General features: G+C 41.0%; 2 long non-coding RNA genes across 6 annotated transcripts; both read right to left on the bottom strand.

The window, feature by feature from the left end:
• Positions 1-3,355: 3,355 nt before the first annotated feature.
• On the bottom strand, positions 3,356-6,171 carry LOC113018301 (uncharacterized). Of its 2 annotated transcripts, XR_003271750.1 has the most exons (5): positions 5,961-6,171; positions 4,673-4,803; positions 4,381-4,418; positions 4,084-4,205; positions 3,356-3,941 (listed from the first exon to the last, which is right to left on the bottom strand). It is a non-coding gene; the product is annotated as an uncharacterized LOC113018301 (long non-coding RNA). The 2 variants fall into 2 exon arrangements; XR_003271751.1 differs by lacking the exons at positions 4,381-4,418; positions 4,673-4,803; positions 5,961-6,171 and adding an exon at positions 4,311-4,367 and having other exon boundaries at positions 3,357-3,941.
• A 16-nt stretch (positions 6,172-6,187) lies between these two features.
• On the bottom strand, positions 6,188-7,835 carry LOC113018302 (uncharacterized). Of its 4 annotated transcripts, none has more exons than XR_003271755.1 (3): positions 7,738-7,835; positions 6,534-6,709; positions 6,188-6,435 (listed from the first exon to the last, which is right to left on the bottom strand). It is a non-coding gene; the product is annotated as an uncharacterized LOC113018302 (long non-coding RNA). The 4 variants fall into 4 exon arrangements; XR_003271753.1 differs by having other exon boundaries at positions 6,534-6,714; XR_003271752.1 differs by having other exon boundaries at positions 6,534-6,714; positions 7,687-7,835.
• Between the last annotated feature and the right edge of the window lie 8,693 nt (positions 7,836-16,528).

Here is a 16,528-nt window from a genome sequence, read left to right on the forward strand (position 1 = left end):
CGAGCAGCCCCAGGTACCCCCAAGCCAACGGGGAGGCAGAACGCGCTGATCGTACCATTAAAGACTTGAGAGGACTGTGACTACAGCAGAGCACTGCTAGCGTGCAGGGCCACCCCACTGGAACATGGGCTCTCACCGGCACAGTTGCTCATGGGGAGACACCTGCGTACCTCTCTGCCACAAGCTGCTGCGAAGCTGGTGCCAAAGTGGCCCGACCTACAGGCTTTTCGCGAGAAGGATGAGGAGGGGAGGCGTGAGCAGGCAAAACACTACAACCGCAGACATAGAGTCAGGACAGAAGGTGTGGATTACTACTGAAGGAACCACTGGAGCAGTAGTTGGACCTGCCAGTGCTCCCAGATCTTATGTGGTAGAGACAGACAGGTTTTCTAAGGAGAAATAGGAGCCACCTCACACCAACAGGGACTGTTACCAGATCTGGTCGAGCGGTGAGACCTCGTGTAAGATTGGATGTGTAATTCTCTGAAGTTATCCATTCAGGCCCTATTCAAAGCTGGCTTAGGCTGTTAGAGATGTTTACAATTATGTGTTTCGTTTAAATGTAAGTGAACAAGTGAGAGATGTGTATCATTTTAACGTTTGATAATGCTCTGCATTCCTGTTCTTGTGAGCTGAGTGAGTCATTATGAAGTATGTCTTTAGCTAAAAGGAGGTGTAGCAGGAGACTACTGTACCCATAAGGCTGTGTGTGTGTGTAGCTTGTATCAACAGTTGTAACAGGCTAAGCCACCTGAGACACTGCATTGAATGATTGTTCCTGTCTTAATGGTTTCAGCTCAGATGTTCTGCTTTTTCCTTTCAGTAGATCAAAGCAGCTCGTGCTCCTTCTTCTTCCAATTTAGAAGAAGAAGAAGAAGGCGAAGGCTTCAGCGAAGTGGCGTTCATGGTCTCAGTGAACAGTCACGGTCACACACTGCATGTGGTTTTAAAAGCAACATGTCTGTTCACCACAACAATGGAGATGTGTAATATTAGTGCAGCTACGGTTTGTTCTTGAACATCAGTTCTGTTTTCTACTTTGATCACTTAGACCAAAAAAGTGTTGTTTTCAGATTCTTTCTTTTACATCTATAAAGCACCTGCTCATTTTTTATTACAATTAGTTTCACATGAATGTTAGTGTTTCCTTTATGATCTTTTAATGCTTACACTACACTGTACACGTCTACATTAGAGACATTTCTGTTTCCTGTTTCTGTTGACTCAGAGTTGTGAAATGTTCTTTTATTTGATGCACAATATGAAGTTCATAATTTTCTTACAAATAAAACTCTAATGACAAACATGAACAGCTGTGCTTATTTCTGAGACATGAGTTTTTGAATGTGTTCATATTTAGACAGTGTGCATCTGTCTGCTGAAACTGTGATGATGAACCTGAGGTGATGGTCAACAGAAGGCAAATATACATCAATATAAAACAATATTGAAGTAATGTCTTTACCCTCTGCAGCGTGTGGACGCTGTGCATGCAATCACCTTATTCACTGTAGTAAACATGCGCCGCTAGCTCACGTGACTGACTGTCTCCATGGTTACATCGTATATTATTAGCTATGTAAACAGCTTCCAAAGATACCGCCATAGCTCTCTGCAGCTGTAACACTTTCACACTTTGCAAATCATTTCATGTTTTTGATAGTTATGAAGACAGAATGTGTTTTTAAGGTCATGCTAGGCGGTTGCTATGGTGGTTGCTGTGGACTTGGGTGGACCGCGTCCGATTCCTGTTATTAGCTGTCCGCCACAGGAAGGCTGCGTTCCATTTACAAGTAGTGACAGTCTGCCGCAACTCGAACTCAAACCCCACTTTGTTCTTTAATTATAGGCCTTTTATAGCCGTTCATGACACGCACACACACACATAAAACACTTTGCCTCACCATGAGAATGCAAGTTTACCTAACCTAACCTTAAAGTATCTGATATAGGATAGAAAAACGAAGCAACCAGAGATTTAATGATGAAGACTCTGGGTTCTGTAGTTCACGTTTTACAGTCCTGAATGACTCTTTGCATATAATTTATTGAAGAGGAGATTAGAATGCACTTTACATTTAGACTGTTGCTGTTTCATTTTTTACGTTGTTGCCGTGTTATGTCATGAATAAGGTTCACCTGCTGGGGGTTTGATGGATCAGCTGGACAATACAGTCAAAGACAGACTTCATTCATCATATGCAAGAATCCTAGTTGGATTTTTGTTGTCACTCATGTTTTTGAACCAAATATTGAAAACAATTCTGACAGACTGGATACCTGGTCAGGTGTACATTACCTTGTACTCAAGCATCCCAGGACAGAGCCCTGCCCCACCATGAGCCTGGGTGGATACGTGGTTATAATATAAAAGGACCGATACTGAATATGAATATTTCATGAAAATTGAATTATAATACAAATTAGTAATAAGGGTTTCTCTGCGCCCTTATCTACCCCATACTCAAAGAGCTGCGGGCAGAGAGGGTGACAGGAGAGGATGGCACTGAAGAGAAGATGCTCGGTTTCTGGAGTCTCCTGGTCCTGTCAGTATTAGTAGGATGCATCTGCTGTCTTCTCGTGGATGCTCACCTACCTTGACTCCTTCCAGCCTGGTATGGATTTCCCAACACTGCGGACAGTGGCCCACGTCAGAGACGTTTAATATTGATTACATATGTCTGAATTGCTAACCCTAGCCCTAACCCTAGCTCAACAGACCACAATGCCCTGGACTGTCAGTATTATTACATGCTGTGAACATAAGTACCTTTGATCACAGTTTATATTGTAAAAGAGAAGGAATATTGAAAAAAAAGATCAACATTGTGATATTATTTCTTCCAAACTGACCAGAAACATGCTTGTCAGACTCTCACAGCAAAGGATCAGACTCACTGTGCATGACGGCTCAGGCCAATGATGTCTGTTAGAGTGTCAGTTGTTTAGTGCTTCTGTACAGTTAGGGTCACCGTCTCTATTTCAGAATAATTAATATGCGGAAAACACTAAAAGTTGATTGTCTTCCAGTATTCTAGCATAATTAAAAAACTTTGACTTTGTAAGTACATATTATTAGTCCTAATGCCAGCATGATTCTTCATAACTCCTGCTTTGAAATACTGAACTTTAAAATGTACCTGATGAAAGACCATTTACAGTGGCACTCTGTCAGGATCATTCTGACTGTAAGATCACTGTATTAATCTGAATCCTTCTGAAATGTGCTGTGAATGAATGCTGATGCAACTCACTGTGGGAAAGCTGTTAATAAAAGGAATCTGTGACACATGCAACACATTCACAGAGGAAGAGGACACAAAGGGAGGACACGCAGAGGCTGTGTTGAAGTCAGAAATCCAAATCTTTATTAAAAAACAGGCGGCGGTAACAAACAGGAAGACAAGCAGTCCATCAAACAGTCTACAGGGTCAAACATACAGAGAATTCAAACAGCAGTAAAAAATAACTGGACACTGAAAAACTTAAAGCAATGTGTGACGCAATAAAAGGAAGCAGCGCAGTATATTCACTGAATTATCATCAATTACAAAAGAGAAAAACGACGATTTCTAAGGATTATTTTCTTAAATGCAGTTAGTGTGGCTGGTAAAGATGGAAACATACAGAATGTAAACTGTGTGAGTTTGTGAACTTTGTTAGTAACAAATGAGGTAAAAAAAACAACCCCAAAACAGACAAAACACAGAAAGAGGCTCTCAGTATTCATTCATAATTAGAAAGAAACATTCTGGTCGTGGATTTTTACAGTCTTAGTTCCGCTCGCTGTCATCATTATAATCATCATGATCAATGGCGAGGTCCTGAGGTGGGCGGGGCTGTCTCTGGTGATGTCACCATGAAGGAACAGCATCTGGTGTGTTGGTGAAACATCCCAGTACACTGGTGTAGTTTCCTCTCCAGCTGTTTGACATGTGACACTTGAACATTAAGGGGAAGAAGAAGAAACAGTGTTAGGTCAGGTGACCACATGGTTTCTAAAGTAACTGACAGGAAGTAACCAGGCCGTCAGAAATGGATGGCATGTGTTTAGAAATACTGGAGTTGGGTAACTCTACTTACCAAAAGCAGAAGCACACAGATGAAGGATCAGATGCTGAATGTTGCAGGAACATGCTCATGTGTGGTGGTCATTCAGTGCTGCTCCGGCAGGTTACACAGTCCAAGACTGATATGCTGCCCATCTGAGAGTTTGAAAACACACATGCAAAGATTTATTTTGTATTACAGTCAAAGTTGGATGTTCATTTTTGTCCTTTAAAAATGTTTGTGTATTTGAAAGCACTAACATTTAAGGATGACTTGGATCGTCTCCTTTAAAGGGGAGACAAGTGTATCCACTGATCTATGTCACTTTACCTGGATGATGACTCCTCCCCCCTCACTCAGAAACACTCCTAATATAACCAAGCAAATAAATAATATTGAAGATTTACTTACATCATTACAAAAACAGCAAAAACATCTCCCTTTGATTCTATTTCTCCATTCCTGCTGAACATCAGGCAACAAATATCTCAATAAATCACAGTAAAATGTAAAGCACATGTTTTCTCTGCTTTGTCTAACCTCTGCAGAGCCTCTGTCAAGAAAAACATAACTGTAAGCATAAAACCAAAATATACATTTCATAACACGTCACTGGACAAACCTCGGTCAGTTGATTTCCTCTGTGCAGTGCAGACGAACATCAGTCAGCAAGTGACTCTGCTGGTTCTTCTGAGGAAACACCACCGTCTCTCCACACCGTCACCATCTGTGAGCACAAACTGCCGCTCTGCTCTGCCAGCATGTAGGAATCACATATCACACACACAGGGGTGAAGAAACATCAGAGCTCAACTTTGGATACTTTAGATCTTAACAGATCAAAGCAGCTCTTAGTTTCAACAATCAGACAAACAATGATACCAAACTGATTCTGTATGAATACAATATGGTATTTTCAATACAGCTGTCAAATTAATTTATTAAAACTAATACAGATATATGTATATTTTTTTGATAAATTAGTTTGCTAAATTATAAGAATATATTTTTTATTTTTTTTTCATTTAACAATTGCAACTGAAAGAAATTAAATATTGAACAAAAATATATTGTCACATTCTGAGCATGCTCAGCACGCTGACAGACTTGAAGTTGCTACAGATTTTAAGAATGTCACAGGCTGGGTCTCTGACCCAGCGCTCTGAGTTCACTTTTGTATTTGTCTCATTTTGATATGTGATTAGTTTTGTGTCATTTCCTATCTAGCTTTAGTTTAAGCTGTTATTTATTATTGTTCCCTTGGTTTTCTATGTTTTGGGTTCTTGTATTATTCTTCACGTATTAGGTCTGTTAAGTTGTGTTGTCATGTCTAGTTTTAGTATTTCCCGTTTTATTCTGACAGTGTCATGTGTTCTTTGTTCATTGTATTTAGCTTTCCTCCTCCTGGTCCTGTCATTTAGGTTTATGTCAGTCAGCTGTTTCCCCCATGTGTCTCCACTTCCCCTGATCACCTCATGTATGTATTTAAGCCCTCTGTTTTCTGCATGTCATTGTCGGGTCGTCTGTTTACCTCACCTCAGTCATAGGTCTAGTTTTCGGCTGTTATTTCCACGTTAGTCATAGTCTTAGCCTGTTTATTTCCACCTCAGTCATAGTTATAGTTTTTGGTCTCAGTACCGTTTAGTATTTTGTTTCTTAGTGTCTTGTCAGTTTACTTTGGTTTCCTGGTTTACTTCTGCCGTCATCTAATAAAGGATCACTTTTTCTGTTCAACCTTCAACTCCTCGTCCTCATCTGCTTTTGGGTCCTGTTTCCATTACACACCGGCGCACCCCGCCGTGACAAAGAAGTGATAATTATGGGGAAGAAACTTCTCTTGTTCATCCGTTTAATCAAACATTTGATGCCTCAGCTGTCTCAGTCTATAGCGTTCTGCAACTACAACTAACCTGAAGCTTGGATTTGGCTGCAGGTGCCCCTGTACATCCTTCTCAGATGTGGGTACCAGTTAATCCCACTTCTTCCTGACCTTTGCTTCATCACAAGACCAAAGGTGGCATCCCGTGTCACAGTCTTATCATCATCCAGAAGAAACATTTGAAGAAACATCATGGAGAAGAAACATTTACGCGCCTCCTGGTTTTGTTTTCTGATCCTGCGAAAAGACTGAGGACAAAGCCCAGAGAACACGAGATACACAACATTCAGACTCAACAGCCTCCATAAATGAAGAGCACCAGGTTGGTTCAGTTATAGTAGATATAAGCATACTTCACATTACTGGGTATGAATAATAATGAGGAGGCAAACTTTGAAGATGCAGAGCATGATGTCCCATCATCAGACTGTAAACAAACATCCACCAGGCTTCTTTGTTGCCAAAATTGATGATTCTCCCATCAGGGATCAGTAGAGTGTATTAACCTGTGGTATAAGCAGCAGTCACTGAAATATTACTGTTTCAGATAAGAAATCTAGCACATAAAAGCCAGGGTGGGAGGGATCTCTGCAAACTGACTTACCTCTGCAAGTGTGAAGCTCAACAAAAATCTGACTCTCCCATCATAGACAAACAAAAAACTCCAGCTGGGAGATAGAAAACGCTGTCTGGGTCTTGCTGGATGTTGCTGGTCAGAGTCCCACATTAGCAGAGTGCTTCTTGGTCCCACTGACCCATGTGGACAGCGACTGTGGAGAACTGTTCTGGAAAACAGAAAAGAGAATTAAAATAACAAAAAGCCAAACAGGATTTCCACAAAGACTCTCTTGGAATCAGCAATCAAAAAAATCACTGGTTCATATTTCAATCAAATATGAACAGGTTCCTTAACTGTACGCAGTTCAGATCTGATTTAATTTAATTTCCTTCACACAGCACATTCGTCCAGGCTGACAGGTAAACATAGAATTAATCTCAGGTAACATGACTCATAGTAGAGATTCAGTAAGAAAGATTGCAGGCTCTAATATTATTACCACACAATCCAAGGACACACCAACAGCTCAGATTTGTAGAACTATTTAAACAAATGTCTTCTGAATATTTAATTCATGTTCACAGTGGGAGGGGGGGAGGTGTCGTGGAATTTTAAAAATAAAGTCTGCAACACAGAAAGAGCTGTGATCAAGCTTTTTATTACTGCGCCAACACACATCAAACATCACAGTTCAGTCATGTCAGCGCTGCCACAGAAGTGGTGCTCCTCCTCCTTTATGCATTCCAAGGAAGAGGGAGGAAGTTACAAACTGATCCTACCACACTTCAACGGATCAATGGTTATGCTGTTTTGTGCCCTTGGCCTTATCAGCACCTGTAAAGGGAGTTGTTTTCTCAAACTGCTGACGCTGAAGTAAGTTCATCTAGTTTTAGAAACTTTCACTGAACAGTAACAGTGTCACAACTAAGCATATGCATAAGCACTTAAATACTTTAAATGAGAATAACAGAAAATTTCTATTACAGAGGCTAGAGCCTGTCCCAGTAGTCATAGGTAGAACACACCTGGACAGGTCACCAGTCTGTCAGAGGACTAACACAGAGACAGACATCAGAGTAACAAATCTATTTAAAATTAATGTAAGTTTGCTGCAGCTGTATGTATGAACATGTGTTTCTGTGCTCACAGTCCACCTCTCAGGAACCTGCAGTTCACTTTTAGTCAACTTTAAACAGACCTCACAAAAGGCTGATGTGGCTGGATCAGTAGTCTGATTTAAGTACGATACCTTTGGCCAGGGATTCATCTGGTGCATCGCTTCACTGCAGTCTTACGTATTTTCCCCACACCTGAATAAAAAATACTGATATATACAAATAACAGCTTCAGCTGATGCAGCCTGACTCAATCCTAGATGTTCAGCACACAGAGACACAGAGGTGCCATTTAAAGTTTAGTGTTAACCTGAGTCACTGATCATTTGCAGTATTACAGAGTCTGGCAGTCTTTGCATGATGTCCACGTCACTGTAAGTTTCTAGCTGACTCTCAGGTGTGACAGGTGTGCCAGCAGGAAAGAGTAATAATAACCTGCATCCTGAGGTTTGTCATGCAGGACAATACTTGTATTTGCTTAATTGTTTACTAAATGTTTGAGGTATGAAATAAACCGCAATGGAGCAAAATATGGGCGTGTGTGGTTGGAGGTTGTGTTTGTGTGTGCACGCGCGAGAAGGGGAGGGGGGTGCGAACATTTTTCTTGTAAAACAAGAGGGGCCCAGCAAAAAAAGTTTGGGAACCACTGCTTTAGGGTTTCCTGACCGCCTGACACGCTCCAACCTGTCCAGGGGCTGGGCCTTGGACATGGTCACCCTTAGCAACGATGTCACCAAGATGATGAGGGAGGTCGTCTAAGCTCCGCCCCCTGGAGATGTGGGTGGAGTCTATATCTATGGTCTTTTTCTGGATGGAGCGGGATGGGACAGACATGGCGCCAAACTCGCTGAGGCTCCGCCCAAAGTTTGTCTTTTTAAAATCAGTGTTTTTTAACTTAGATTAAAATAATAAACTGAAGCTTTAAAAAAAACTTCAGTGTTCAAAAGTCCAACGTTTTACTGTTTCTGTATTTTTTTGTAAATTAACATAAAAACATTTTTAAAAAACATCTTAAAGATTAATTTAATGAAAAATTATGAAATAATAATTAATTTGTCAGCAATTTAGGAACTAAATGAAATCAAAGTATTTTTGTTTTTGCTCAGTAATAATAAGTTTGTCTCGGCCCCTCAGGTCCTCTTCACCCCCCCTCCCTGTGGTCCACGTATTCGCCGTCAGCTCAGCCAACATGGCCGACAGTAAGCGTCCCCCTGGCGGCGGGGGGGCGGTGGGGGGGCGGTCAGCCTGTACTCGTGTCCCGTCTACAAGAAGCCTCGACGCACCGACCTGAACTTCATCTTCTCCCTGCAGCTGAGGAGCGTGCAGCCGCCCGAGCACTGGACGCTGCGAGGCGCCGCGCTGCTCTGTGACTGCAAGTGATCCAAACGTTGCTGTTCCACAGACACGGACAGACACTCACCGTGGGGCTCTGCCGTGTCTCACTCAGACCTCCCCACAGGTTTCACTTTGAGCTTTTCTTTTTTTATTCTGATGTTCTGATAATTTCCATTTTTCTTCAGCACCAAACATGTTTGTAGGTTTTTAGTCTGTTAAATTTATGAAAATCAAAATGTTTCCACCTCTTCTCTCTGCAAGTCTCTAATAATAATAATAATAATATTAATAATAATAATAATAGTAACATTAATGATCGTGTATGTGACCTCACACAGTAAAGCTGATGTGAGGATCATCACAGTTTTGGTGGTTGTATGAACTTAGAATGCATAAACTAATAATTTGTTTTAATTAAAAAACTTTCCCTCTGTCATTTCCTGAGTGTTTCAAAATAAAAGTCCTCTCTTTCATGTTTTGAATGTGAGGCTGTTTCTGTGATGCCTTCAAATCTGTTTCAGTCTGCAGATTTTTACAGTTCAGACCCAAAGTGACTCAAACATTTACTTAAAAGAGGTTTTTGTTCGTCTGGGTTTTCCTGCTCAGCAGCGCTAAACAGGCAAAAGCAGAAACACACAAACAGAAAGAAACAGGAAAATATGTGTTTCTGTGAACAATGCAGCAGCAAAATGAAAGACCAGGATTTATTTTTTAATGACTGACAAAAACATTAAATGATCATGTTTATTTTCACATCAATGTTCCATCGGTCCTTCTTTTAGAATAAGTTTAGAAATTAAAAATAATAATAACACACCAGGAAAAAGCCAACAGCACGAGTCCTGAAAGGCTTAAAGAGAAAATAAACGCACAAAGAATGAAACAAAAAGGCACAAAACCTCAAAACAAGAGTGAATTAAATCTGAGCGACACACAAAGATGCTAAAAGCCCCAAACATGACCCTGTGAGGTCATTAATACCTGTGTGTGTGCATGTTTACATGTCTTTGTGGGGACCAAAATGCCCGTCCCCACAAGTTTGAAGACATTTGTGAGACTCAGAATGTGGTTTTAGTGTCAGGGACAGTCAGGTCAGGGTTAGGCATTCAGTCTTAATGGTTAGAGTAAAAGGCTGAGGAGAGCATGATGTCAAATAGATGTCCCCACAAGGATATGAAAACACAACCGTGTGTGTGTGTTACTGTGAATTTGTGAAACAAGTGAAGATTTCAGAATCAGTGAGAAATGTTTCACTTCCTGTTGGTGAAGAAGAGCAGACTCCTCTTCAGCCACAGAAATGAAGAAGCTTTTATTTTGTCAGCCTGACAAACACGAGCTCAGCCACGAGCAGAGGCGACCCTGCAGAGGTGAAGGTCACAGTCAGAATCAGCGCCAGAGAACCGCACAAGGACGGCCTCATTGGTCACGGCTGAGTTCATCATGTGATGGTAACAAGCTGATTATTACAGAATCAGTAAAACTTCTACCAGACTTTAGTAAATATTGCATTAAGATGAGCAGACAGATTTTAATCTCAGCATCGTGCACACAGATTTTTCAGGACACTGGAAGAGTTCCTGCCGTGGATTTAGATGTTAGTGTTGTGTGGATGATCCCATTCTGTGATCTTTGTGTTACTAACACTGATGCTTTTACACTTTAGGACCCTCGAGACCTCTGCTGCTCAGCCGTCCTGATCGCTGCCTCCACTTTAACCAGAGGCTGTAACCTCTGATCATTTCACCTGCACCGACAGTAAAACTCTTCTCCAGAACCAAACGTGCCATAAACCCATCACAGCTTCATCATCAGCTCAGTCTCAGCAACATGCAGACGACCGAGCAGCAGAAACTCTGCAGGGAACGTCTGAAGTCTGTTCTTCAGTTTTCCCAGCTCACTGTTTATTGAACATGAGACAGAAAAATAATTTCACCTTTAATGTGAAACTTTTATCGCCTGTGACATGTTTGCAGGAAGTTTTCATGCTGTGATTTAGTGTCACAGCCATAAATATCACACAAGGTAAAAACTACAAGTCCCAGCATCCTCTGTTGTCAGGGATCCTGGGTCTGAGTTATGAATTATATTATTATTATTGTATGTATATTTGGTGTTGCTGTCTTTCTCCCTGTTTGCGTGTGTGTATATGTGTTTCGGCGGGCGCCTTCAGGCCTGGTGGGTGTGGCCCTGCTGACGGTCTGGCCACACCCGAAGCCACACACCTGCTGCTGATCAGGCCACGTCGGGGGAGCTACTTAGGAGAGTCTTGGAGCTCCCACCGACGCGGGATCATTCCGTGAGACTCCATGTTAGTCATCCTGTTGAACTGAGTTAGTGTGTGTATGCCCGCGGTTATATGTGTCCTGACGGCTGCGTCTATTGTGTCCCCAGGAGAAGTGTGGAGCGCCAGACGGCAGCCAGCACGAGGGGTGCTGAGACACGCGAGCGGAGAGCACTGAGACACGGACTGGTCACGGAGAGACACGACACGGGAGTCAGGGAAAGCACGGGGATTTATTGTTGTTTGTACCATACACTGTAAATAAACGCACTGTTTGTACATAGAGCACCGCGCCTGGGTCCTGCTTCCCCACACCTCCCACGGTTTGCCATGCCGAGCCGTGACATCTGTGTTTAGGGAGGAGCAGTGAAAGTGAAAGTGTTGATCCTCCGTTCAGAGTAGTGATGGGATTTCCGGCTCTTTTTAGAGAACCGGCTCTTTCGGCTCCAAACCGGCTCTTCAGGTTGTTTTGTTGCTTTAATTAATTTATTATTAACAATAATATAAAATTATGCACAAAAGGAATTACTGACGTAAAAAAAAGTGGTTATGGTAGATATATGTGGTGGCCCCTTGAGACAAAACACGTACAAACTCCAAAACACATTTCTAGCATGAACGGAACTTCCAAAGCAGAGCTACTAGATCACTTAAATTACACAATTGAAAGCATATGTGTATTGTTTGTGTATTTATACACAGGCACTCATATATATTCAAATAATTTAAAAAAAAAATTTCATCTACCTGTTACTACCACACACCAAATCCGGTCGTTGGTACTTGCTGGCTTGTGTAGCCACTAGGTAACAAAAGCTCAACACTGCGCCCAGCATCCTGGAGCACTTCTGTTGTCTTTTATACGTGCTTTGAGTTTTTATGTGCTTCTGAGTTTTTATGTGTTTTGGAGTTTGTACGTGTTTTGGAGTTTTTATGTGTTTTGGAGTTTGTACGTGTTTTGGAGTTTTTACGTGATTTGAAGTTTGTACGTGCTTTGTCTGTAGGGGCCATCATAAATATACTTTTATTTATTCACTCCACATAAAATGTAATAAATAATATAATATATCACATTATAATAATAATGAAATAATAATAATAATTATATAATACAAAAATCAACTATTCACATTTCAACTTTTAACTGTTTAAATTTTCAGCTTTTTCCTTTCACAAATTTAAAGTGAAACAACACAAAACACTGCAAACCACAACACAATTAAATATAAATTAAAATATGAAAACAAAAAGAACATTCATATTCTCTGTCATATGGACCTGCATGAATAAACTTTCTGAATCCTTTATCATCTCCAACTGAAAATAGTTGTGGATGATTACTATACCTTTCTAATGTGACGTTGTTGGCCCTGCCTCTTTCTCTCTCTCTGGCTCTGTTCCTGTGCTACTGAGTGTAACTACCGCCCCTCCCCCCTCTGCCCAGCGTAAAGCACAAGGCTCGCATGCTGAGTGAAGCAGGAAAAAAGTGCGAGAGAGAGAGAGAGGGAGAGAGGCTGAGAGAAAGAAAAAAAAAACATGTGACGGCTCGTGATAAGGAGGCGGCTGCGTTGTTCACGTCTAAGATCCGGCTCTAAGAGCCATTTCGTTCGCGAACGACCCATCACTAGTTCAGAGCAGCAGGAGGAGGAAGGTGGAGCTGAGGCAGGTGAGTGTTAACATGAATATGTTTCTTCTTATGACATAAAATAATTCCACACTGTTCGTGTCTGTGGATGAAACGTGAGGCCGGTCGGCTCCTCTGAGCGCTGGTTTCTTGTAAGTAGAGAGGAAGTGAGTTTAGCTGAGAGAGCAGGAAGAGAGTGAGAGCTGTGCTGAGGCAGGTGAGTGTTAACACCGCTCTGACATTACTGTCTCTGTGGCGGGAACAACAGGCTCCGTCAGTGGAGGCAAAAGTAATCAGACTTTGGTTTTTCAAAGGAAACTACTTTATGTTGGGAGAAGACGCGCGCTCATTGGATAACGGCTTGTCAATCTCAAGTTATTAGCCAATGAGCGCGCAGGTTCACAGTAAGACCCGCCCTTATCACGACATTTTTAAAACCTAAAATGGCGACAGAAACTTTTTTTTTTAAATTAAACTTTATTTACAAACAACAGTATAACATACAAGGCACCGTCATTAATCCGATTATGTTACATCCTCGGTTGAGCATTATAGCAAAACAAACAAACAAACAAACAAAACGAACAAAAAAAAAAACAAACAATAAGCACAAAGCTAAAAGAGTTAGCACAAAAAGAAAGAACAGTCATTGAAGGATTTGAACCAAAGGCAAAAAATAACGTGCAAAAAAAGGGCAGTCGTGATTATAAAATAGGGAGTTTCTTTTTTTTTAACATAGGTTAAACTCTTTAAATAAAACAACAAGTTTAAGGACTTTCTTGTTATTCACAAGTTTCAGCGATTTAGCCCAGAGTTTAAAGTCATTCAGCCATCTGTTTATACATGGTTTAGCTTCAAAGTATCTGCATTTGTGAATAAAAAATTTTCCCATTAACAAAATCGTCCTAATCAACAGGTCAAAATCTGCATTCTCAGCAAGTATTCCAAATTTTATTACTGTCACCGTCAAATGTGGTAACTGAATTCTCCTGGACTGTAGCCAGCTCCACATGTCAGTCCAGAAGGAGTGCACTGATTCACAGTAGAAAAACAAGTGATCCAGACTTTCAATATCATTTTCACAAAATGTGCAGGCGTTCACATCTAAGTTAAATTTCCGTCTTAAGAATTCATTGGTTGGATAAACCTCATTAATGATTTTAAAGTGAACCTCTTTTACTTTAGGGGAAAGAGGAAGTGAAATACAGTGGGGCAAAAAAGTATTTAGTCAGACACCGATTGTGCAAGTTCCCCAACTTAAAATGATGACAGAGGTCAGTAATTTGCACCAGAGGTACACGTCAACTGTGAGAGACAGAATGTGAAAAAAAAATCCATGAATTCACATGGTAGGATTTGTAAAGAATTTATTCGTAAATCAGGGTGGCAAATAAGTATTTGGTCAATAACAAAAATACAACTCAATACTTTGTAACATAACCTTTGTTGGCAATAACAGAGGTCAAACGTTTACTATAGGTCTTTACCAGGTTTGCACACACAGTAGCTGGTATTTTGGCCCATTCCTCCATGCAGATCTTCTCGAGAGCAGTGATGTTTTGGGGCTGTCGCCGAGCAACACGAACTTTCAACTCCCGCCACAGATTTTCTATGGGGTTGAGGTCTGGAGACTGGCTAGGCCACTCCAGGACTTTCAAATGCTTCTTACGGAGCCACTCCTTTGTTGCCCGGGCGGTGTGTTTTGGATCATTGTCATGTTGGAAGACCCAGCCTCGTTTCATCTTCAAAGTTCTCACTGATGGAAGGAGGTTTTGGCTCAAAATCTCACGATACATGGCCCCATTCATTCTGTCCTTAACACGGATCAGTCGTCCTGTCCCCTTGGCAGAATAACAGCCCCATAGCATGATGTTTCCACCCCCATGCTTCACAGTAGGTATGGTGTTCTTGGGATGCAACTCAGTATTCTTCGTCCTCCAAACACGACGAGTTGAGTTTATACCAAAAAGTTCTACTTTGGTTTCATCTGACCACATGACATTCTCCCAATCCTCTGCTGTATCATCCATGTGCTCTCTGGCAAACTTCAGACGGGCCTGGACATGCACTGACTGTTTGAGGCTGTGGACAGGTGTCTTTTATACAGATGATGAGTTCAAACAGGTGCCATTCATACAGGTAACGAGTGGGGGACAGAAAAGCGTCTTACAGAAGACGTTACAGGTCTGTGAGAGCCAGAGATTTTCCATGTTTGAGGTGACCAAATACTTATTTGCCACCCTGATTTACGGATAAATTCTTTACAAATCCTTCCATGTGAATTCATGGATTTTTTTTTCACATTCTGTCTCTCACAGTTGACGTGTACCTCTGGTGCAAATTACTGACCTCTGTCATCATTTTAAGTTGGGGAACTTGCACAATCGGTGGCTGACTAAATACTTTTTTGCCCCACTGTATACTTTTTCTTATCGCCTTAACCTCCATGGTCTCAAATTCTTTAAGAATATAATTTCTTTTAACCGGATTAGGGCAAATTTAGTTTATTAAAATATTCCTGATCACTTTGTTTGTAAACCTGCTGTCACCAAATTCAGCTCCAGCTATGCAGAGCTGCCTCAGTCCAGGAGAAATTTTAGAGTGCACAATATCTTCTTTTATCATTGATCTCAAAGGGACTGGGATGGCTTTCACTAGGGATTGATATCTCTTAACAGTACATCTTACATCAAATTTCTCACAAAACGTATCATGTTTTAATAAGACCCCATTATCATCCATAAAATGAGCTACAGCCCAAATCCCTTTAGATCTCCATTCATCCATGTACACAGATTTCCTACACAAACGGATATACCTGTTGTTCCATATAGGGGTATTGTGAGGAGTAAAGTTATGAGAGTTTAACAGGTAACGAACTGCAATCAAAGTCACAACGTAACAAAAAGTCTATTCCACCCATTTTGCCAAAAATCACACTGGGAATAATGTTCCAAAAGGAATTTTTGTTCCTAATGAAAGATCTTAACCATTTCAGTTTTAGTACACCATTCATAACATCAAAGTCAATGGCATTAGCCCCACCCTCTTCATAATTCTTAATCATATCATTTTTCTTTATAGAATGACATTTGTTCCTCCATATGAACCTAAAATTAAGATTATTTATAGATTTAATTAGTTTTGGAGATGTGGGCAGAGAAAAGGCTGGATAGATTAGTCTGGGCAGACTGTCCATTTTGGTTAGCAAGATTCTCCCAAACAGAGTTATGTCCCTTTGCAGCCACCTGTTTAAAATAGACTTACACTTTTCTATATTGGTACAGATATTCTTATTTTCAGTTGATGTCTTATCCTTGCAAATTACAATGCCCAGATACTTCACCTCTTTTTTGATCTGTATATTATCTATTGCTTGCAGGGGACACTCATGCAGAGCTAGAATTTCGCATTTATTATTATTCAGCTGTAGGCCAGAAGCTTTGGAGAAGTGGTTGATCGCCTGTAAGGCTAAAGGAATCTGGTCCTCGTTTTTTAGAAACAGGGTGGTATCATCTGCGAGCTGACTGATTATTATCTGTTCACCCATCACAGTTAACCCCTCAATGTGACTGTTTATAATCAAAATAGACAACAGCTCAGCAACCATGATGAACAGAAGTGGTGAGCTGCTACATCCCTGCCTTATCCCTCTATTAACCTCAAACCTTGAACATGTACCATG

This window comes from Astatotilapia calliptera, unplaced genomic scaffold (assembly GCF_900246225.1).
Source record: "Astatotilapia calliptera unplaced genomic scaffold, fAstCal1.2 U_scaffold_57, whole genome shotgun sequence".
In the NCBI taxonomy this organism is placed as follows: domain Eukaryota; kingdom Metazoa; phylum Chordata; class Actinopteri; order Cichliformes; family Cichlidae; genus Astatotilapia; species Astatotilapia calliptera.